The sequence below is a fragment of the Erpetoichthys calabaricus genome, chromosome 2 (genome assembly GCF_900747795.2).
Source record: "Erpetoichthys calabaricus chromosome 2, fErpCal1.3, whole genome shotgun sequence".
NCBI classification, from domain to species: Eukaryota; Metazoa; Chordata; class Cladistia; order Polypteriformes; family Polypteridae; genus Erpetoichthys; species Erpetoichthys calabaricus.
Genome location: NC_041395.2, coordinates 81,406,876 through 81,423,120, shown reverse-complemented (window position 1 = coordinate 81,423,120; position 16,245 = coordinate 81,406,876). Strand labels below are relative to the sequence as shown.

Sequence of the window (16,245 nt, the reverse complement as noted above, 5' to 3'; positions counted from 1 at the left end):
TGCTTTAAATATGTTTGGTGTTATTATTTTTAAAAACAACCTAAATAACCATGACTTATTTTATACTAAAAACTTTATTAGTCTTTTCAGATATGAAGTAAAAAAATCTGCTGCTTTGTCAGATTTTCTAAATGCATGCTCATTTTACTAAACTTTCATATGTTGAATACATGAATGAGATTTGATAAATATTTCATCAGACATGCCCAATATATACTCAAATATTTAATACTATATAAAATACAGTTTTTTATAATATCCAAAAGTGCTTCATGTGAACATATTTTTTATGAAACATTCATGATATCTAGATTCTGGTTATATACTTTGTTTTCATAACATCAATGCTAGAAACATGAAAATTATGTTTTACAATTCATTAATTTTTATTTTATGTAAATTAATAAAGGACAAAAAAAATGTTTTCTTTGTTTAACACATGAAGTTTTTAAAAAATTAATCTTGTTCTGTAGATTATTTGTTGTTTTGGTCTTTGCTAGTACCACAGAAAATCAACCAGGCAGGAGATAAAATTAAAAAGATGTTCCTGTAGGGAAAACGAGATAAGGTCTCAATGTAATTGCTTTTCTTTCACTTGGTCCTATAATGGATTTGTTGACATTTTCACGTCTAAAATGCCACATTTAAATTTGAATCTTGTGTAGTATAGCGGCACTAAACAAAATCATGCAGGCTACGGTCTTGACCGGTTACCTCAGCTTCATACAGTCCAAATACCTATCCACTTTGTAAACAATCTTTTTGTTGCAAGTCTATTGCTTCAGCATGAATCAAAATGTAGGAATTAACTATAGAAAGGAAATCAGCTAATTTCAATGCAGGTTAGCATTAAGCTCAAGGGAAGCTGCTGATTCGCACTATTTTTTAAATAAACATTGTGACATTTTTATTAGTTCCACTATGAGGAGCATAATCAATATATGTGAAGTTCAAATTTTTATGGGGCTAATTTAGAAACACAAACAACCAGACATCTTTTGGATGTGGAAACCAACAAGAGAACTCAGAAAAAGCGCAAACTGTCCCAAAGAGAATGTGGAAACTTAGCACTGACAGTGAAGGGGTTTGGGAATCAAACCCAAGTCCCTGGAGCTGTAAGCTGCCATTCTAACCATTTTACAACTTTGGCCTGAACATATGTTTTATATCTGATGCCACCCCACTGACTAATGAAAGGAGTTCATGCCATCTGAAATACTCATCACAAGGTCATATTGTCAACATGTTGCTTCACCTTATTTAATTCTAGAAGTTTCAAGTCAGTCTTCAATATCTGTATTTCTATGTACAAAATTTGAGCATATGAAGTATTTTGCAATTTTAAAATGTACATGCCTCAACATTTTTAAATAAACAATATCAATATCTTTCTACAATAATTACTTAGATAAAAAAATATTAAAAATGTAAATTGAGTGTTTGTAGCTGTTACAATATTTTCATTACTGTGTGACAGAAGAGGGCACTTTAAAACTGCACTTGCATTATTTTATGCATAGGTAGATATGGAGGTATTTACGTCTTTCCTAATCACCTTCATGAAAGAGTTATTAATTTTTTCATTGGATTTACTTTGGTAGATCCAGTAACAATGCTTCACAAGATCTGTGTCACTTAAGCCCAACATAAAGCATCACGTTCTCCCATATTGTCTTTGTTTCATACTTCAGATAAGTTTCATGGTGAACTTCCCTCCTTCAGCCCACATCTCCAACCACCTCCACCTCCTCCACCACTCCCTCCTGAAATGTGGGGCACAAAGTCAATTGTGGCATTGTGTTTAATCTGGCCTTTGCCCCGACTCCAGAAAAACATGAAGACAAAGCAGATTGCCACTGAGCTGAGAAAGGAGAGGAAACCCATGGTCATGGCAATAATGAGAGTTTTGGCATCAAAAGGGAATGGACGTGAGGCTTGGGCAGAAGCATTGTGGTTTGAAAACCAGATTGAGGAACTGAAACCCTTGTACTAGCAACAGGACAGAAAGGGTATCATTTCCAGCAGCATTGCTGGCCACACAAATGTAGTTTCCTCCATCTTGAACTTGGGCATATCGTACTTCTAGACTGCCATTAGAGAGAACTCTGATTCTACCACTGCTAGACAGACGTGCCCTTTGAGGTGATATCCAAGAAATATTTGGGATTGGATCCCCTTCAGCCTTGCAAGAGAACAACTGTACTCCCTTCCTCCACCGTGAACTCCTGGAGCTTTAGATCTACTACTTTAGCTTTCGTACAAGTGAAATATCCTGGTAGGACAGCATCTGTAAAGTCCTTAAATTCCCGACCTTGGGCTGTCTCTGGAGAGGAACATGTGGGCTGATGATTATCAAAATTCAAACGGAGTCGCCTGCGAATGATCCAGAGAAGACGGCAGTCACAAGCTAAGGGATTTCCATCGAGACGAAGTGTCTCCAGATTACCAACAGAGTGTAAAACATTCTCCTCAAGTGTAGGCAGAAGGTTAGTGGAAACATTGAGAAGTCTGAAATAAGAAAGGCCACGGGAAAGCCCCTGGCTCAATATTCACCAGGCTACCCCCTGAAAGATGTAATTCCTGAAGTCTAAGGAGATCACTTAAAAGGCTTCCTTTGATGAACCGAAATTGGATTATACGAGAGGTCAAGAAAACGAAGGTAGACTAAGTGCCTGGAGGGCCATATATGGAACAGAACTCAGGTTTGCAGCTTGTTATGGGATAAAGAGGTTAGGGTTAAGACCTATGAGTGCTGTTGCGGCCAAAAGTATCCAAATATGGACAGTTGTGCAATCTCCAGAGTCCTCAAACGGATTGAAGCCTACGAAATGATGGTTCAATATAATACCTGAGTTGAATCCTCTTAAATCGCAGTATGGGAAAGACTTGGCAAACGTGCATGGGCTTCAGTTGGGACTGAAGTCAATTGCATCTGTCCAGAGTTAGCTCTTGAAGGTTGTGCAATCCACTGAAAGCCTGATGGGAAAGAAGAAACCAAATCATTTTCCCAGCTTCTAACTTGCCTTAGGTTAGAAAGCTCTTTGAATGTGTAATCCAACAAAACAAGTATCTCATTCTCACTGATGTCCAGGAATCTAAGGTTTGTGAGGCCAGCATAAGAACCCAACTTGGAGAATCTTAGAGACGGTTATTCCTTAAATGTAGAGTCCTGAGGCTAAGTAATTTCCTGGAAGGACCCCTGGTTTTTTTCAATTGTGGAAATGTAAGTATTTCACTTAGATATAGATCTTTAAGTTGTGACAGTTCTGAAAATTCATCCAGGCCCAGGGTTTTCAGTCGATACTTATTTTGCTAAGGTCTAAGACCTCAGTGTTCACCGGGGATCTTCATGGGTACTGTTGTCAGGCGTTTCCGTGCACACTGAACAGTCCTCTGTTCAGATACACATTCACATCTTGTGGACATGGCAATGATGATTCAGCCAATGCCATTGCCAGACTTGCCAAGAACAGCAGGAAAGCAGATCATGTTTCAGAGCAACCATCTCCAGAGATCATCTTGTTTTCTGCCTGTGTGAAATACAAAGGTTTGTATTACTCAACACACAAAAAAAAACACATGCAGATACTGTATGTACCAAAATTATCAGTAGGATATCAGTTTATTTTGTTTAACCAATATTACAATTCAAATAGATTATATATGTTTTATTTATCCAAATGAAATACTAAAGAGCATGGGTGAGCACTTCTGCATTTAAGGCTAGAAGAAAGGAGTTATCTTTTTCAGAACAAGTAGATGGAGCCAAACACCCAAAAACAGAACAATTATAAATCATTCCAACCAAATTTTAAACAGCAGGTATTGTACATCTCACAAATTTTGAATATGTGAGTTATTTAGGTTCAGACTTATGTACTTCAGTGTACTAAAACTAATGTGCACACCTCATGTCTGGCTTTCTCTTTTAAGACTCTGCTGCTCGTTTTGAAAGAAAGGTACAATCCTTACTAAATTAACTTGATTATTTCTCTTTACTTTTAATCATATAATAACATAGAATGTAAAAAAAAATTGAAATGAAATGTATTTTAAAGAGGAATGTTCAGTCATAGTCACCTAGACAGTTCAACTGTAAATATTGTGAGCAGTACATTCTAAATATGGACTCCTGCTATAAACCTAATAAGACATTAAGGTTATTGGTTCTAATACATTCACTGCAGTTTCTTTCTCTAATTTGATTAGGTAGCCATCAAATGTACTGCATGAGTTATGTAGAGAGATGTAGTCAATGAAGTAGGATCCTTACTGAAGATTATTATTGTGATTATGGGGTGAAAAGGAGAGAGAGAGGGCAGCACTGAGCATACTTGTTTCTAGAATAAGATTGTAGGGTGTCTGATATGTGGCCAAATGTACCAACCTGCAGGCTACTTTATAAAAAATTGGTTTAATAGTAAGTTATTGATCTTTAGTGAGAAAATATATTGTTTTGCATATGCCTCTACTTTATATAATTGTGTGTCCAATGATAAGTATTTCTTCATTCTAAAGGTAGGGTATCTAACAGTGAATACTCAGCATCCTGTTTATATCACTTCTTTGTATAAAGATCTCTTTGAACTGTTAAATGCTGTTAACAAATACTGTAATATGAAATTCTTAGATGTTCATAAAACAGAATAAACAAAACATTTGACATCTGTGATATTTATGATATTATCTACCTGGAACTGTTCTAAAGTTCAGGTTGTCAGCATAAGTCCTCCTCATTGTCTTTTCACCACCCTCAGTCAATCAATTAATTAAGTTTTTATTTTCAGGTAGCATTATGCAAAAAATACCCATTCAAAAGTTGCTATGCACACAGATCAATTACAAATACAAATTAAAATAACTTTTAATTGGCAATTAAATATAGGGTTTGGTGATACAAGCTAAATTATACATCAAATATTTACATATTTTTGAAAGGTTGTGGTAAATATCACAGCATAGACCTAAAAAAATGTCTAAAGCAAAGTTTCTTCTGACTTAAGTTATATCAAAATGATTATTTTTTTTTAAAATTTGAGATCAAGCAATATTTATTATTATTATATTTGAACGGTCATTTAAACTCCAATTTAAAAAAAATCAAACAAGAGAACACATTTACCAAACAATAAATACAGTTTAAAAATGAAACCTGATATTCAGCAGTTCAAAAGATCCCCTAAATAAAAAGTCCACAATGTGCCACCAGGCATGTAATGTTTGTACACAACTTGGAATACAAAGCATGCCAGAATTAAAGTGTGTCACCTGTCTGAGAGCAGAAAAATTGTCAATTTATGAAGAATGCAGTCAGCACCAATTTGACAAGGGAAAGGGAGAACGCACGAGGTGCCATATTGTGGACAGAATAAGAGTGCTGCATGTACAGAGCGCCGTACATGTCAGATTGATGCTGGCTGTGTACTTTTTAAAGGTTGCAACATTACAATGCTTAGACACATGCATACCTAGCAAAGTATGCAAAAGCAAGAATAAACAGTCTGGCCTTTAAACTGTGCCTTTAAAAGCTGTGTGTATTCAATACACAAGGGTGTGTGAATGTGATTCAATATGTGCACCAGCATTTTGACAGTACTCAAATCATATTTTCTTTTTTAAAAGGCAGCTCATTTGTGGCCCAAGTAGTATGCTACATCTGTCCTTCCATATTCACAAAGAAAGCCCACTATTCATTCTTGCATTTGCATACAATGTCAGGTCTGCAGAAGCATTGCAAGTGAGCCAATTCAGTGTTTTTTACATGAAGCTCACTCTGTCCATAATGTGCCACCTCGTGTGGTCTCCTTTCTCCATATCAAACTAATGCTGGTGGTATACTTTGTATTCCTAATGTACAGAAACATTGCAATGCAGTTTCAAGTAAATATATATTTTTTAGCTAATTGAAATAAATGGAGCACCAACAGTTTTCAGATTAGCATGTGTGCTTTCTTATTATATGTACTGAAAATATATGAGGGATTATTGTAAGTAATATTTTTTTTGTGGTTAATGGAGGAGAGTGAGACAGCAATTCACATTTGGTTAGCAACATTCAATATGTGCAAGTGTGTGTATGAAATTCAGTGCATGCGCCACATTTTGATATTCAGTAGCTGAACTCAAATGTTTTTTTTTTTTGGCCAAATTTCCACGTTTCTTTGGTCCTTCCATTTTCACAAAGAAGCCCACTATTCATTCTTTACCTTATTATCGATCTGCACAGTTGTACCGACATGGCACATTATGTCAAATGATAATGCCCACTCCCTAGCATGTGTGTCTCTTTTGCAACAACAAAGGCAGCTTACTGGTGTGATAAACCACGGTAGAAATTATATTTTAACATTTCTTTGACAATTTTGTACTGATATCCCATTTCTACCATGCACCACTAATTAAAGATTAAAGTATGCATAAGCAACAAACACTTAATAGTAGACTGGAGCAAATAAAAAGCCTGCTAAAACATTGTGATGAGTCAGAATTGATAAAGTGGTGATGAAAGAATACACTAAGAATACAGTTATTTTAAAATAGATTTCATATTGGCAGTAAATAACAAGAAAACATGTGGAACAACAGTCAATAAAAACAATTAAAACAATCAAAAGCAAGAGCTACAGTGAACTGGATTTAAATCTAATCTCTTTTTCTCTTCTGCCCATAGTGTTTAGCAAAACAACATTTCAACTCAGACAAATCATATTCAGTTTGCACATCACTAGTGTGTGAAGGTAGGTGAATGTCCAGCACTGTAGAATGTTCCTTTAGATACAGTATGATATTGCATGTAAGGTGATTATTTACCACCAAATAACACTGAAATGTTAGATTATATTTGTAATTACAGATAAAATGCAAAGATATTTAATTTTCATTCTCATAAAAAAAAGAAACAATGCTTGTTGTTGAACTGAAATTTCAACATTCGTAGCTGGAATGAATAGAAACGCAAAACAGTGCATCTAAAACAACAGGAAAGCAATCTGTGAATGTGAGCAGAAGTCTTCTTGCAGTCCTTCCATATTTTATATGTTATACTTGAAAAGACAGTGTTATGTGGTACCTAGAATTTATATTTAAGCCAATCGATCTGAAGTAATGATAATTAAAACTGTATTTCCAATAAGCAATCGAAGGTGTATTACTTTCTGGTATTATGTCTATTTTTGCTTAAAACATACTTGAGTAGATAAATCAAATCAAATATCAAAACCTACAGCAGAATTGTACTGCCATGCTCAAAATGTCAAATAATATTTCCAATACCTAAACAGAAATGTATGATTTATGTCTTTGTTTTCATTTTTTGAAGGTTTTGCTTGGCTGATCATTGATGTGAGAAAAGCATCCCTGTAACTTTGAGAATCTGTTTTTATCCTGCTACATGGACATTGTGCCAAAGTTAGACTGGCACTACTTTCCTGCGTACTTGCATACTTTACACCTAAAAAATTCAAGACTTTGTAAAAGGAAAATGTTGCTTCTACACTCAAAAAGCTTTTAGTTTAAGCACATTTATAAATCATTTGCATTATAACTTATTGCATCTTTGAAATAAGATGTGACGGAGGTTATCTCTTTAATCTTGTTTATTTCTAAAAACAGAAACAAACTGAAAGCCAAACAAAGCCGTCGTTAATTCATGTGCTCTTTACGCACAATTCAATTTATTGTCACTATATCTTACAGTTTTATTAATTATTTATATTCAAAAGTAAAAGAGAATCATAAAACTTTCTACAGGTTATCTACTCCCTACATACCTGTGTATGTGTATACTTAACCTGATTTCTGAAATCACAGCCCCAATAGTATCTCTTACCTCAAACATTTAATGGCATTTCTTCTTTTAGCTAGAAAGTTTTTTTTTTCTTCTTTTAGACCCTAATATTGAACTTATTCCTGATGTATTGAGGTCCAGGTGTACACTGCTTCAAGGGATGTCTTTCTCCTGTCCTCCCATGTGCCATAAAGAGCAGATAAGGTTTGTACCTCCTTTATCGCACCAAGTCAAGTACACCCTGCGCCTTTATTTCACTTCTCATTTTTGCTGAGTGGTATAAAGTCTGTATCAACTCTACTCTACTTGTCAGACACTATTTAAATGTAGCATCCTTTTGTTTCCTGTGCATCTGTGACTAATAACATGAATAGTTCTGCTTTACCATTGAAGGAGATATCCTGGGGTTTGTCTAAAAAGAGTAGACCTGTGAAATACCTGGGTCGATGCCTCTTTTTACTGCAAAGATAAAAAATATGAAGGATCATTTCTGTTTTACTGCAGAGTCTCTTGCCACAATACACAGTCACATCCACATAAAAACCACCTGACAGAGAGCTTTTAAAAATGAAGCGGAGCCTTTGTGCCAGTCACAATGTCAGACTTCAAACTAGAGATCTTCTTCCCCTGCTGTAATGACATATTCCTTCTGTCGCATCACTCTGTTGGGAACCCAGACCTCTTTCATGGATTAATGCCCATTAATCTTGCAGCAATGATTTTTTGGATTTCATTGTTAAATCCACGCTGAATCAATTGAACATAACAGTTAGACAAATTACAGCTTCACCACCCAGCCAGGATGGAAGGGCTGATTTTCTTGAGTGTGACTAATCCAAATTGAAGATGCACAGCTTTGTGTTACAACACATAAAAAATCAAAAAAGGAGAAAATCTGGAAATGCAAGAGCTTTTTCATTTCAACACCTTTCAACAGCTTTCAAACAAAACAAGTCTGGGGATAAACTCTGTAGTGCAATGAAATGTAACTTATTGCAGGGTTTTCAGTGATATGAAGTAATTTCTGAACAGCACAGTGTTGAACTTCCCTACACTTTACATAGCATTTTAAAATGGCTACTTGCTGCTTTTCATTATGATTTTTTTTGCAAACAACGCCTTAGAAATTGATTTTCAGAGAACCTGGTTTCATTTGAGAACATTATTATTTTAAAGCAGGGGTGATTTGATTATGGACATTATCTTTTCTTTTTTTTAATTTTATTGTAATCGCACAACATTCCATACAAATAGATCAATTTTGAACCAAACCATGATGGGCATTATCTAATCTTCTCTCTGGAGACTTATGGTCAGAAATTTGGAGATTGGGGATTCCTCTGTTTCAAAAATGTGATTCAGATGCAGAGTTTAAAAAAATGCAACTTCTAAGGTATAGCTTGTTTTTAAAAACACTGCATATTCCTTTAATTAATACTTTTCTGAGGTTGGAAAGTTACTAACAATCCAGTAGCTACTGGCAATATTAAGTAAAAATGATTCCATTTGAAGACTGAAGTGAATGACGTGATACTATGATTAAAATGTCTAAAAACAAATAAACATCCTAGACCATGCAAAAGATGCTTATATACTATATTCAAATAACATGCATTAAAAATAATCAATAAATAGAGGGGAAATTTCTAATTCTTGAAAGCACATCTTGCATGTAAAAAGGGTAATTGAGTTAATCAGATGTGTATTACAAGCAAATTAATGACCGGCAAGGTGATGAACCAAGATGGCATGATGATATTGTGGTTAGATGTGCTGCTTCATGGATTCAGTGCCCTTGGTTTGAACAGTGCTGGTCATTGTCATGGTCATATTTTCGCAGTATATTCTGCCTGTTGTATTCAGCTGTGAGTTCTGTTAGACCGGGCATGTTATCCACATGGATGAATTGGACGGAATTAAGAATACACATATAAATATATATATACTAGCCCTTCCCCTGCCCATGTAGTCATGAAACTGGACAGTGAGGAGAGCCTCGCCCGACTCCCTACTCCTGACATCATGCTTCCCCCTCCCTTTGGCCCACAGGCCTCTGTCTCGGATTAGAGCAAATATATCATTCCTACAAGCAAACTATGATTCTTAGTGCGATGAGAGAAGTCACAAAATCAGCCAGAATGTTCAAGCAAATTATAGAAAAAACACCTGATCTAAATCCATTAAAGTAGTTCTCTCGTGAAAAGCGGAAAGACATATACAGTGATCCCTCGCTATATCGCGCTTCGCCTTTCGCGGCTTCACTCCATCGCGGATTTTATATGTAAGCATATTTACATATATATCGCGGATTTTTTGCTGGTTCGTGATTTCTGCGGACAATGGGTCTTTTAATTTCTGGTACATGCTTCCTCAGTTGGTTTTGCCCAGTTGATTTCATACAAGGGACGCTATTGGCAGATGGCTGAGAAGCTACCCAACTTACTTTTCTCTGTCTCTCTTGCGCTGACTTTCTCTGATCCTGACGTAGGGGGATTGAGCAGGGGGGCTGTTCGCACACCTAGACGATACGGACGCTCGTCTAAAAATGCTGAAAGATTATCTTCACGTTGCTATCTTTTGTGCAGCTGCTTCCTGAAACGACATGCTGCACGGTGCTTCGCATACTTAAAAGCACGAAGGGCACGTATTGATTTTTGACTGAAAAACAAACTCTGTCTGTCTCTCTCCCTGCTCCTGACGGAGGGGGTGTGAGCTGCCGCCTTCAACAGCTTTGTGCCGCGGTGCTTCACATACTTAAAAGCCAAACAGCCCTATTGATTTGTTTGCTAGAGATTGTTTTCTCTATCTATGTGACATTCTGTGCTCCTGACACGCACTCCTTTGAAGAGGAAGATGTGTTTGCATTCTTTTAATTGTGAGATGGAACTGTCATCTCTGTCTTGTCATGGAGCACAGTTTAAACTTTTGAAAAAGAGACAAATGTTTGTTTGCAGTGTTTGAATAACATTCCTGTCTCTCTACAACCTCCTGTGTTTCTGCGCAAATCTGTGACCCAAGCATAACAATATAAAAATAACCATATAAACATATGGTTTCTACTTCGCGGATTTTCTTATTTCGCGGGTGGCTCTGGAATGCAACCCCCGCGATGGAGGAGGGATTACTGTATACAGACAGACAGACAGACAGACAGACAGACAGACATTGGAGTTTATATATATAGGGATATGAAACAGCAGGAGGCCTCTGTAGTGAGATTTTCCAGTAGAGAAAACATTGTAATGTGCAAAATGGAGTGTTTTGATATGGGTAAACTCAAAGTGTACATGAGACTATAAAGAGAAATATTCCTTTTGTGCTACACAAATACCCATTAAAACCACAATAAAATTATTTCTAGTAAGTTTTGCAAATGTGAAATTTCTTTCGATATTAAGTTTAATGTCACTTTCAAAAAACTATATGCGAATCGAAACATGCCTGTTTCACTCATCACTAACTACAGCCAAGTCTGTAACAGTAGCACTTGTAAAATGTAGCATTAAAAGGTGACATGACTGAAGTGTCTAAAATTCTGAAGGGAATTATTTCATTGGATCAAGACTGCTATTTTAAAATGAGTTAACTGAGAACATAGTTGGAAACTTATTAAGGGTAATTTTCTCATAAACATTTGGAAGTTTTTCTTCAAATGGACAACCGTATTTAGTAGCAAAAGGACAGTGAAGGAGGAGGTGAAGTGCATCTGGAATAGTAAGGAATTAAAAAATACAGCCAGTGAAAATCGCAAAAACTGAATAACCATTTTTCTCAGAACTTCACAAGTGAGGAAGCGGCAAATGAGACTACTAAAGAGGTTCTGAGTGATTTAGAAATTGTAGAGGGAGAAGTACTGCTCAGATTAGCCTCAAATCAAACAAATCACCAGGACCAGATAATATTTACCCCTCAAGTTCTTAAAGATGCTAGCGAGTACATACTATATATAAACCCTTGACACATATTTTTAGAAAGTCACTGCGCATTGGGGAGATTTCGAAGGACTGGAAAATGGTAAATATTTTCCCATTATATAAACCGGGCAGATCCAAGCAACTATAGGCCAGTAAGCTTAACGTGCATCATAGAAAATTAATGGAAGGAATTATTAAGGATAAGATTGAGCAACATCTGTCAAGGACAGGAATTTTTCTGAACAGTCAGCATGGGTTCAGAAGAGGGAGGTCATGTTTTATTAACATGCTGGAATTCTTTAAGGAAGCAACAAAAGGATATGATCAAAGTGGAGCATATGATATTAGTTATCTAGACTTTCAGAAAGCATTTGATAAGGTGCCACATGAGAGGTTAGGCATCAAACTAAAAGAAATGGGAGTTCAGAGTGATGTTTGTAGGTGCAGAATTTGCTCCGACACAGGAAGCAGAGGGTGATGGTGCGAGGAACCTCATCAGAATTGGCTGATGTTGAGTGGTGTTTCACAGGTGCAAGTGCTAGGGCTGCTGCTATTTTTAATATATATAAATGATTTGGATATAGGAATATAAGTAACAAGAAGGTTAAGTTTGCAGTTGGAAGGTTAAGTTTTGTTGGATTGGCAGATAACTTGGAATCCATTAATACTTGTTATGGAAGGGCTTGGACAGCATAAAGGCTTGGGCAGATTTGTGGCAGGTGAAATTCAGTCAGTAAATGTAAAGTACTAAACATAGGAAGTAAAAATGTTAGATTTGAATACACAATGGGGGGTCTGCAATTTGAGAGTACAGTAATCCCTCCTCCATCGCGGGGGTTGCGTTCCAGAGCCACCCTGCGAAATAAGAAAATCCGCGAAGTAGAAACCATATGTTTATATGGTTATTTTTATATTGTCATGCTTGGGTCACAGATTTGCGCAGAAACACAGGAGGGTTGTAGAGAGACAGGAACGTTATTCAAACACTGCAAACAAACATTTGTCTCTTTTTCAAAAGTTTAAACTGTGCTCCATGACAAGACAGAGATGACAGTTCTATCTCACAATTAAAAGAATGCAAACATATCTTCCTCTTCAAAGGAGTGCGCATCAGGAGCAGAGCATGTCAGAGAGAGAGAGAAAAGCAAACAAATCAATAGGGCTGTTTGGCTTTTAAGTATGCGAAGCACCGCAGCACAAAGCTGTTGAAGGCGGCAGCTCACACCCCCTCCGTCAGGAGCAGGGAAAGAGAGAGAGAGAGAGATAGAGAGAGAGACAGAGAAAAACAAACAACCGAAAATCAATACGTGCCCTTTGTGCTTTTAAGTATGCGAAGCACCGTGCAGCATGTCGCTTCACGAAGCAGCTGCACAGAAGGTAGCAACATGAAGATAATCTTTCAGCATTTTTAGACGAGCGTCCGTATTGTCTAGGTGTGCGAACAGCCCCCCTGCTCACACCCCCTACGTCAGGATCAGAGAAAGTCAGCGCAAGAGAGAGAGAGAGAGAAAGTAAGCCGGGTAGCTTCTCAGCCATCTGCCAATAACGTCCCTTGTATGAAATCAACTGGGCAAACCAACTGAGGAAGCATGTACAAGAAATTAAAAGACCCATTGTCCGCAGAAATCCGCGAACCAGCAAAAAAATCTGCGATATATATTTAAATATGCTTACATATAAAATCCGCGATAGAGTGAAGCCGCGAAAGGCGAAGCGCGATACAGCGAGGGATTACTGTACACTTTATCAGAAGGATTTAGGTGTCATAATGGACTTGACACTATCAACTTCCCGACGGTTGTCAGAAGCCATTACGAAGGCAAACAGAATGTTAGGTTGTATAGCACAATGTGTGGAGTACAAGTCCAAGGAGGTTATGCCCAAGCTTTATAATGCACTGCTGAGGCCTCATCTGGAGTACTGTGTGCAGGTTTGGTCTCCAGGCTACAAAAAGGACATAGCAGCGCTAGAAAAAGTCCAGAGAAGAGTGACTAGGCTGATTCCAGGGCTACAGGGGATGAATGACAAAGAATGATTTAAACAGCTGAGCCTTTTCAGTTTAAGCAAAAGAAAATTACGAGGTTACATGATTGAAGTGTTTAAAATTATGAATGGAACTAGTAGAGTGGATTGAGACTGTTATTTTAAAATGAGTTCATCAGGAACACGGGGACACAGTTGGAAACTTGTTAAGGGTATAACATTAGGTAGTTTTTCTTTACACTGAGAACCATAGACAGTTGGAATAAACTACCAAGTAGTGTGATAGACAGTAAAACTTTAGTGACTTTCAAAACTCAACTTTATGTTTTTTAAGAAGACTAAAGTGGATAGGACTGGCAAGCTTTGTTGGGTGGAATGGCCTGTCAGAACATTAGAACACTCTAGACAAGAACAGGCCATTCAGCCCAACAAAGCTTGCCAGTCCTATCCACTTAATTAATTCTTCTACAAAAACATAAAGTTTTACTGTCTACCACACTACTTGGTAGCTTATTCCAAGTGTCTATACTGTTCTCGTATATATTGTTCTAATGTGCTAATGTTCTAGCAGACACATGGCATAAGTTACCAAGCAGTATTTCTCAGGTTTTCCTGCAGTATTTTACCTTACAAGACACACACTTTTAACAAGTGCATCAATAGCACCAACAGAACAGACAGCATCTACAGTACTAGGCAACCAATAGTTGATGCATATGTGGAAAACCCTGTAGTTAACCACAATACTACTGATCAGTGTCCCATGGAGCATTCCAATAGACTACACCACATCATCTAGTAACATTAAGTGGAATTTTCTTTTCAAAGAATTGTGTAGGATTAATTAGAAACTTGTCTTATCTTGGTTTTAATTGCCAACTAAACTATTGCACAATTATTTCCTAAATTAAAGTAACAATTGCTTTTAGTGAGATTTTTAAATAGTTGCTCATATGAAAACAACATCTAATTTTCAAAGTTAATTGAAGTGACTTAATCTTTAATATTTAACCCTTACATACTCTTCATATTTCATGCCTTCACAGTAGAGTCTGGGTCAGTTTTGACCCAGGCCAAGAATTTTCTCATAATAAGTGTCTATACCAAATTTTGAACTACCGATCTATTTAGAATGTATAAATAGCCTATCTAACATTAATAAATGGATGATTAATCCTAAATTAATGTTTCAGAGAGATTGTATTTTTAAGGTTTTACAACACTCATTTTTGGAGAAAAACACCTACTTTCACACAATATCATATCCTGTTTTACCTATGACATGAAAATGTAACAGCCATAGTGATTTAAAGATATTTTATTGAAAGTGAAAATGGCAAGAATATTCTGGAACTGTTTTGTGATTTATTATATAACCACGTATAACCATTACAACACTTAAACAGAGTCCTCACTGCTATATCATAAAAAAGCTATAATTATCAATATTTATTCAGCACTAAGTAACACTTAGATCACAAAACATCAAAAATTGCTTATTGCAAACTAGTGTGTGCATTCAAAGCAGTAGCAGAAAACCATTGTGTGTGGGATGTGTTTCCCACATTTGCAGCAGGTTGTCCCTGTTTTGTAGTCCTTTTTTGCAGACCAGAAGTTGCACCTCCTTCTCTTCTGTCCCCTTGTGTTAGCTTCGTCTTTGACTTGTTGATCAGGGCCAGAATATTGTTAGCAGGCAATGTTAGATGCATAAGAAGTAGTCAGTCTTCATTTGAATGATATTGTCATTCTTGCCATCATGCCTGCAACTTGATGTAGAAGTGAGGACCAACTGATATCATTGTTTTTCTACATAAATGCCTCCCTTGCTGCCTCAGACCATTCTTCATCAGAGGGGCTGTAATCAGAGTTATTCTTCATGTTGTCTACCCGCTCTGAAGCATCCTTCTCCAAATCACTATCTGCTTCCTCAGCTTGGAAGATCAGATCAAGAGCCTCTTGCACAATAAGTCTTGCTGCCATAACCTCAGTCACTAAAATGGCAGGTCAGGTGCCTTTATAATCTTATGACCCCTCCAATACCTCTTGTGATCTCAGTTAGTTCAGAATAAATGAATTCTAATGTGTTTATTTTTAAATTATTTTGTTACATTGCAGCTGCTTGTGCTTGCATGTATAGATCTCGTGTCTGTGTCAAGGCACCCTCTGACCTCTGTTACTAATGTGTACCATATATGATCACTCCTATGCTGTTTTACTATTTCAGTGTTTCGAGATTCTTCCATGACCCTTTAAAGACCAGCAGATGCCCGTCTCTGTGGGAACCTAGGCAAATGTGGTGGGAACACAGACAGTTCTTGTGACAGTGTTTCCCTTGAACTCTGTCACCACTGTCCCATAAAACATACATACAAATATAGCATATTCAGTTTCACAGTTTCAAGTTTCTCTGAAAACCACCATTTTCCTTGATTTGACTCACTCTGGTGGATCTAAAATCCATCTCAATAGATATAGGTCAAATTTGACCCGGAACAGCCTTAATATACACAAAGTTTTAGCACCTGTACAACAGTATAAAATTTTAAAATATATTAATTTTTG

The 16,245-nt window shown here is 36.7% G+C and overlaps 1 pseudogene; it reads right to left on the bottom strand.

The window, feature by feature from the left end:
- Window positions 1-434: 434 nt before the first annotated feature.
- On the bottom strand, window positions 435-15,663 carry LOC114646017 (leucine-rich repeat and immunoglobulin-like domain-containing nogo receptor-interacting protein 1; annotated as a pseudogene).
- Between the last annotated feature and the right edge of the window lie 582 nt (window positions 15,664-16,245).